This window comes from Hipposideros armiger, unplaced genomic scaffold, assembly GCF_001890085.2.
Source record: "Hipposideros armiger isolate ML-2016 unplaced genomic scaffold, ASM189008v1 scaffold_275, whole genome shotgun sequence".
NCBI lineage: Eukaryota > Metazoa > Chordata > Mammalia > Chiroptera > Hipposideridae > Hipposideros > Hipposideros armiger.
This window is the reverse complement of record NW_017731625.1, coordinates 1,997,995-2,004,759: the sequence shown is the minus strand read 5'-3', so window position 1 is coordinate 2,004,759 and position 6,765 is coordinate 1,997,995. Positions and strand designations below refer to the sequence as shown.

The 6,765-nt window shown below is 50.6% G+C and overlaps 1 protein-coding gene across 9 annotated transcripts in view; it reads right to left on the bottom strand.

Moving 5' to 3' along the window:
• Positions 1-6,727, bottom strand: part of LOC109390643 (zinc finger protein 555-like) — a 34,291-nt gene extending 27,564 nt beyond the window's left edge. For 2 of the 9 annotated variants that reach the window (XM_019657416.1, XM_019657424.1), the window contains exons 1-3: positions 5,262-6,727; positions 2,509-2,573; positions 2,280-2,352 (exon numbers count right to left, since the gene is read on the bottom strand). The gene's annotated coding sequence lies outside the window, so the exon portion shown is untranslated. Of the gene's footprint in view, positions 1-2,279; positions 2,353-2,508; positions 2,593-5,261 lie in introns of those variants that run through there. The other 7 variants (XM_019657418.1, XM_019657419.1, XM_019657417.1 and 4 more) reach the window with 7 other exon arrangements.
• Between the last annotated feature and the right edge of the window lie 38 nt (positions 6,728-6,765).

Here is a 6,765-nt window from a genome sequence, read left to right as displayed (position 1 = left end):
TGCTTCACTGGCCCAAGTTGGCACCATCATTGCGCTCTTCCTGGGTGAGGCAGATCAGTCGCCGGCTTCTGGATGGCGGCTCACGGCGGCTGCTGGCCGCTCACGCTGGCTGCTGGCTACACACGGTAGCCCAGCCCATGGCAACCCACTGCAGCAGGGGCTGAAGTCTACGTCGCCCTAGCCAGTGACTCTCGGCAGCCCAGCTCCAGGTTGAGCCGTTGTTCAGCATCTTAGCTGTAGAGGGCAGTGTCACTGGCCCTCACATGTGGGATCCGAACCAGGGTCCTCTGGCGTCCCAAGCCAGCTCTTAACCAACGTGCCACTCGGCCGGCCCAAATATGTGTTATTTCTTAATAGTGAGATCATCCTATTCAAGGAAAGTTGGGGGGAAAAAGTGTTAGTGGAACACAACTTCTTTGCTCTTTGCTGCCTGGTAAAATAAAAACTCTCTAAATATTAAAACGAAATGAGTCTCCATCACTCATGACTTTTACTATGATTCATACCTATCGGAACCCCAGACAATATGGAAAGAGATGGAGACAGGCATTTGGAGCTCTAAAGACACAGATCTGAGCTGTTAATGGGCTCTCAGAGGTGTGCCAGAGAGAGGCAGTGGCATCCTGTGCCTGTTGGGGTGGGTCCATGTGGTCCCTGGGACAGACTCGAGCCTGCTGTCTGGCTTTGCTGCTGCTGAAAGACAGCGTGGGATTTTGGAATCCTGAATCCAGAGCCTCACTGCCTGCAGCAGCTCTGGACTAGAACTGATAGTGGCAGTGTCGCACGGGCTGCTTGGGCCTCGGCCTCGGCCACGCTGACCCCCGACAGCGGGTACAGGCACAATGGCAAGGACCTTGCCTCGGGAGACAGTACAGATCTAAGACACCTGTCTGAGGGACCCAAACTGAAAACATCATGGATGCTGGCTGGATCATCTGGGTCACTTACAAATGCCCACAGGGAAGGGCTTGTTCTCAGAGGGGACTGCCTGAAACCTGGCTGTTGATCAGCTTTGTATTTTTGATGCAGACCAATTGCGTTCCTAAGCTGCTCCCCAAGGCTGACAGATCTGATGTCCCAACTGTCTGATAGCTGCTACTCCCCTCACCCTTCTGATAGACACACCATAGTAAGGCAGTTTCAGCCTTAATAAGAAAGGACATTCTGACACCTCTAATAACATGGACAAACCTGAAGGACATTATGCTGAGTGAAATAAGCCGGACACAGAGGGACAAATACAGTATGATTTCACTCACAGGAGGTCCCCAGAGGAGTCAGATTTATAGAGACAGAGAGTAGATGGTGAGGGCCAGGGGCTGGGGGAGAGGAGGGGAGTGCATGATTAATGGGGACAGAGTGTCTTGGGAAGATGAAAAATTCTGGAGATAATGGTGGGGAAAGCTGTACAACTATAGGAATGTACTTAATGCCACTGAATTGTACACTTAAAAATGGTTGAGATGATGAATTTTGTTACGTGTATTTTACCACACTTAAAAAATATCTTTTAAGGGCCGGCCGAGTGGCGCGATGGTTAAGAGCTGGCTTGGGACGCCAGAGGGCCCCGGTTCAGATCCCACATCTGAGGGCCAGTGACACTGCCCTCCACAGCTAAGATGCTGAACAACAGCTCAACCTGGAGCTGGGCTGCCATGAGTTGCCGGCGACGGCGTAGGCTGCAGCCCCTGTGGCAGTGGGTTGCCATGGGCTACCGTGTGTAGCCAGCAGCCAGCGTGAGCGGCCAGCAGCCGCAGTGAGCGGCCGTCCAGAAGCCGGCGACTGATCTGCCTCGCCCGGGAAGAGCGCAATGATGGTGCCAACTTGGGCCAGTGAAGCAACGTCCTCCACAACTAGACTGAAGCACAAAAGGACAGCAACTTGTCTGTTCCCCTTCCCCCAATTCCCCAGCACTTGTTCCCATCCCCCAATTCCCAATAAAAATCTTTAAAAATATATATATATCTTTTAAGAGGATGGTGCTTTCCTAGGCATCCCCCAGCCTGTTCCGCTCCGTGCGGAAAGGTGTCAGGTTCTCAGGCCTCAGAGGTGCTCCCAGCCCTCAGAAGGAAGCACAGGCACGGGGCTCTTGGAGGGAAAAGCATCTCTCCTTCCGCTTACAGATGCATGAGGACCTGGACCAGATGCTTCTGGGGAATTCTCCCTCGTTTCCCACAATGCAAGGGGTTCCCTTCTCTACCAGGGACCATGTTTCTGGGATGTATATTCCCTCCAAACACACTGGGTGCTTTTCAGGAAAGGAGGAAGTCCTCACTCACCTGGGGCCAGGGGTGCAGGCAGCCAGCAGCCATCCTCGCCTCTTGGGAAAATGTAGGTTCTGGGCAGACAGAGCTGCGAGAGGAGAAAGGTTCAGTGAAAACCAGACCCAGGCCTGTCCCCAAACCCCAGAACCTGTGCCAACCCTCTACACAGTTGAAAATCTGTGTATAACATTTGATTTCCCCCAAACTTAACTACTAATAGCCCACTGTTGACCAGAAGCCTTACCGATAATGCAGTCCATGAACACACACTTTGTGTTATATGATTATATACTGTATTCTTACAATAAACTAGAGAAAAGAAAATATTAAGAAAATCATGAGGAAGAGAAAACACTTTTACAGTACTGCATGCATTTACTTTTAAAATCCCGTGTGTAAGGGGACCCATGCAGTTCAACTCGTGTTGTTCAAGGGTTAACTGAAGTCATATTCTGAGGTTCCCAGGAGAATGTGAACTTGTGGGGTGAGATGGGGGGACCCATTCAACCCAGTTCGACCTCCCAGACTCACATTCTGGAAGGCTCCGTTCTACCCCCGCAGATGCCCCCATCGCTTTCAAGTCTCGGATTCCTCTACCTTTCGGGCCTTCCTCTCTCTCCTCTGCCAGACTGCCTGGGCCACAGCAGGAAGAATGCTGACTGGCCTCTCCCAGGTTACTTACAAGGAATGGGAGCATGTGGCCCTGAAAGCACGTGGGGAACTCTCAGCTCCTAACACACCTACAGGACCCCCTGATGCTGGGCCTCTGCACTGTGACAGGGAGCTCTCCAAGACCAGACTTTAGTCAGGCCTCTCTCAGCCCTGGTCTCAACTAGGCCTCAACCTTTGAGCTTCCAAGTTCGTCTTTGCATGGCCCAGTTTTAGCAAGAAGCTGGCTAAGTCATTTTAGGGAGAACCCCCCCGACACACTGGCCTCCATATCTGACCCCTGGGTATCTGATCAAATTCCTTATAACCCCCACTGTTCCCCAGGTGATGTCACTGGCTGCCACAGCAGGAATCCTGTTAGCTGGTGTAGCCAGAATCCCCCTGAGTCTCCTCTTAGAGATTTTCCATCCACTGACCCCACCTGCTCCTTGGCTGGTCCACCTTGTGCTCAGAGTTGGGCCCAGATCTATACTCATCTTTCTTTTCCCCATTGCAGGAGCTCCTGATTTAAATTTGTTTCTATCACTCTGACAACTGTCCAGCTCTGGTTCTCTCTGACAAAACCCGAGGCAGTCCTGCTTAGTCCTCATTCACCATGCAGGAGATGCCTTCGCTGTAAAGTCCCTTGTAAACGGTTAACCCTCCACTTTATAGTGGAGACTCCTGGCAGGCCCCGCCTTCACCAGGTGATCAGGGTTAATGTCACCAATGATGTGTGAGGGTGTCAGGTGCCCTCTGATGTGACACGAGGAGGATGCCTCACTAGAACCCAGAGCCTCAGGGTAACCATAAGAAAACATCAAACACAACTTGAAAGATATTCTACAAAATCCCTGGCCTCTGCTCTACAAGTGTCAAGGTCATGAAAGACAAGGAGAGACAGAGAAACCCTCATAGGTTGGAGAAGCCTGAGGAGATGTGACAACCAAATGTCTAGTGGGATCCTACATGGGGTCCTGGGCCAGAAAAAAGGACATGAGTGGGATGTCTGGTGAGATCTGAATCAAGTTTATAGTCTAGCTAATAGTACAGAATCCATGTTAGTGCCTTAGTTGTAGTTTTTCCATTATTGTGGTAGTAACACTCACGATGAGACCTATTCTCATAACAAGTTGTTAAGTGGACGATATATTACTGTTGGATGTAGATGCAATGTTGGCCATCAGATCGCTGAGGCTTATTCACTGACACTTTATGCCTGTTGATAGACAACTCCGCACCCCCCATCCCCTAGCTCCTGGCAACCACCATTCCGATTTATATCTTAGTTTTGATAAATGTCCCATGATAAGATATTAACATTTGCAAATGTTACTATCTTACAGATGGCCAACAGACATATGAAAAGATGATCAATATCACTAATCATCAGAGAAATGCAAATTAAAACCACAAATCACTCCACTCCTGTCAGAATGGCATCAGCAATAAATCAACAAACAACAAGTGTTGGTGAGAATGTGAAGAAAAGGGAACCCTGGTGCACTGCTGGTGGGATTGCAAATTGGTGCAGCCACTGTGGAAAACAATATGGAGGTTCCTCAGAAAATTAAAAACAGAACCACCATATGACCCAGCATCTGGGTAAATAATGCAGCATTATTTACAATAGCCATGATAGGGAAACAACCTAAGTGCCCACTAATAGACAATTCTATAAAGAAAATGTGGAAATGTGGTATATATACAATGAAATATTATTTGGCCATAAAAATTAATGAAATTAGTGCCATTTGCGACAACATGGATGGACCTAGAGTGTATTGTACTAAGTGAAATAAGTCAGACAGAGAGACAAATATCATATGATCTCACTTATATGTGGAATCTAAAGAACAAAATAAATGAACAAACAAAACAGAAACAGACCCACAGATGCAGAGAACAAGCTGATGGTTGCCCAAGGGGAGGGGGCGGGGGATGGAAATAAAAAATATAAATATTAACATTTGGGAATGCGTTCCCAAGAGGGTGCTACAAATGTGTTTTTGGAGGGTAGGAAAGAGGAAAATATAACTTGTTCTTTTTATGTATAAAGCACAGATATACATACAGTATATAAGTAGATACACAGTATTTCTGTTACGAGCTAAATTTTGCTCCCCTCCCCCCACAAAAAATTCACATGTTGAAGCCCTAAACCCCCAAGACCTCAGCATATGGCTGTGTTTGGACATGGAGGTCTTTAAAGAGATAATTAAGGTAAAACGGGGTCATTGAGGTGGTCCCTAATCCGATATGATTGGTGTCCTTATAAGAGAATAGGCACATACACACACAGAGGGACAACCACGTGAGGACACAGGGAGAAGAGGGCCGTTTACACACCAAGGAGAGAGGCCTCAGAGGAAACCAGCCCTTGATCTCTGACTTCTGGCCTCCAGAATATGAGTAAATGTCTGTTGTTTTAAGCCACCCAGTCTTTGGTGCTTTGTTCCGGCTGTCCCAGGAAACAACAGGCAAGTAGAGAGGCAGCTCCTTGTCCTCCCTTGTTGTCAAGGGGCTTCATGCAGGGGATTGTGTGAAGCTCCTGGGGCAGGGGGAGGGGGGAGGAATACAACCCTGAAACCATACTGCAAGAGGCTCCCTCTTTGCTCTTGGGACTAAATTGCAACTCGTTGCAATGGATCCAGGACCTCCAGCCCCTTCCTAGCATTTCCAGACCAACTCTCTCCCACCTGCCCTGGTGGTTGATGTCAGCAATCCCCTCAGCGCCCCTATTCACCCAAACCTGTGGCACCTGGCTCATGATCTTCCCTTTCAATGTTCAAACCACTGGAATTCATCCTTTCTCCACAAGAAAGGCCTGATGAGGACTTCCTCACACGGAAGGGGAGAGAATGGTGAACTCGATGTCAGCTTTATCTGGCAGAATGGTCAGCCGCTTCCTCACTCCTTAGTAGGCATGTCTGGGCGTAAATGGAGTGGTCCCTGCATATCACTAGACTCACGATGCTGAGGTGTAAGGCAGGGTCTCCTCCTGGACACTGTGGATGGACATTTGGAGCCCTCCTGGGCACTGAGCAGCATCCCCAGCCCCCACACGCTGGATGCCAGGAGCAACCCCAGCCGTGACCACCACAGGTGTCCTCAGACACAGCCCGGTATCTCCCAGAGGCAAGATCACCCTCACTTGCAAACCCTGGCCTTGCTCAGGGAGCCGAGTAAGTCTACTTTCTGAAGTCTGGGCGTCCCAGCCCCTTTGCCTTTAGGGCAAATGGGTTTCCTCCATTTCCCTTTAATGTTCCACCTCTGGGAGTTTCATTCACTTCATATCATGGTTTGCCCTCACGGGTCTGTCATCCTGGGGCTTTTCTCAGGCTAAAGGCCAGACTTTGCCATTCTGAGTGCTGGGCGGCCTTGGGCAAGCTGCCCGGCATGACTCTCCTCTGTCCCCTCCAGAGTGACAAATGGCGCAAGCACACAAGGCCTCCCCTCCGACCCCCGCCCCTTGTCCACCTAACGTCCCACGCGGAGCCAGGTTCGAGGTCCGAGTAGCCGCCGGCCACTACGGCTGCGTGGCTCACTCGCTGGTGTCCCGGCGTTGCGACCCCAGGTGTGGGCGTAGGTGGCACTTAGAGCGCAGCGATCGTGCGCCACCGGATCCTGCCACCGCTGGGAAGTCTGTGCAGCGGGTTCTGCGGCCTCGTCACCTCCCCGCACCTCAGCACCCGCGAGCGAATGCCCTCAGCCGACAGCTCGTTAACTCCCGCTGCCAGACGGACTCGGCAGTACGCCTGCGTACCACGAGGAGGCGAACTACAATTCCCGGGAGGCTCCGGCGCCGGGCTGGGTTTTCCGTCGGAGAGCAGTGAACTGAGTCACCGCGCCC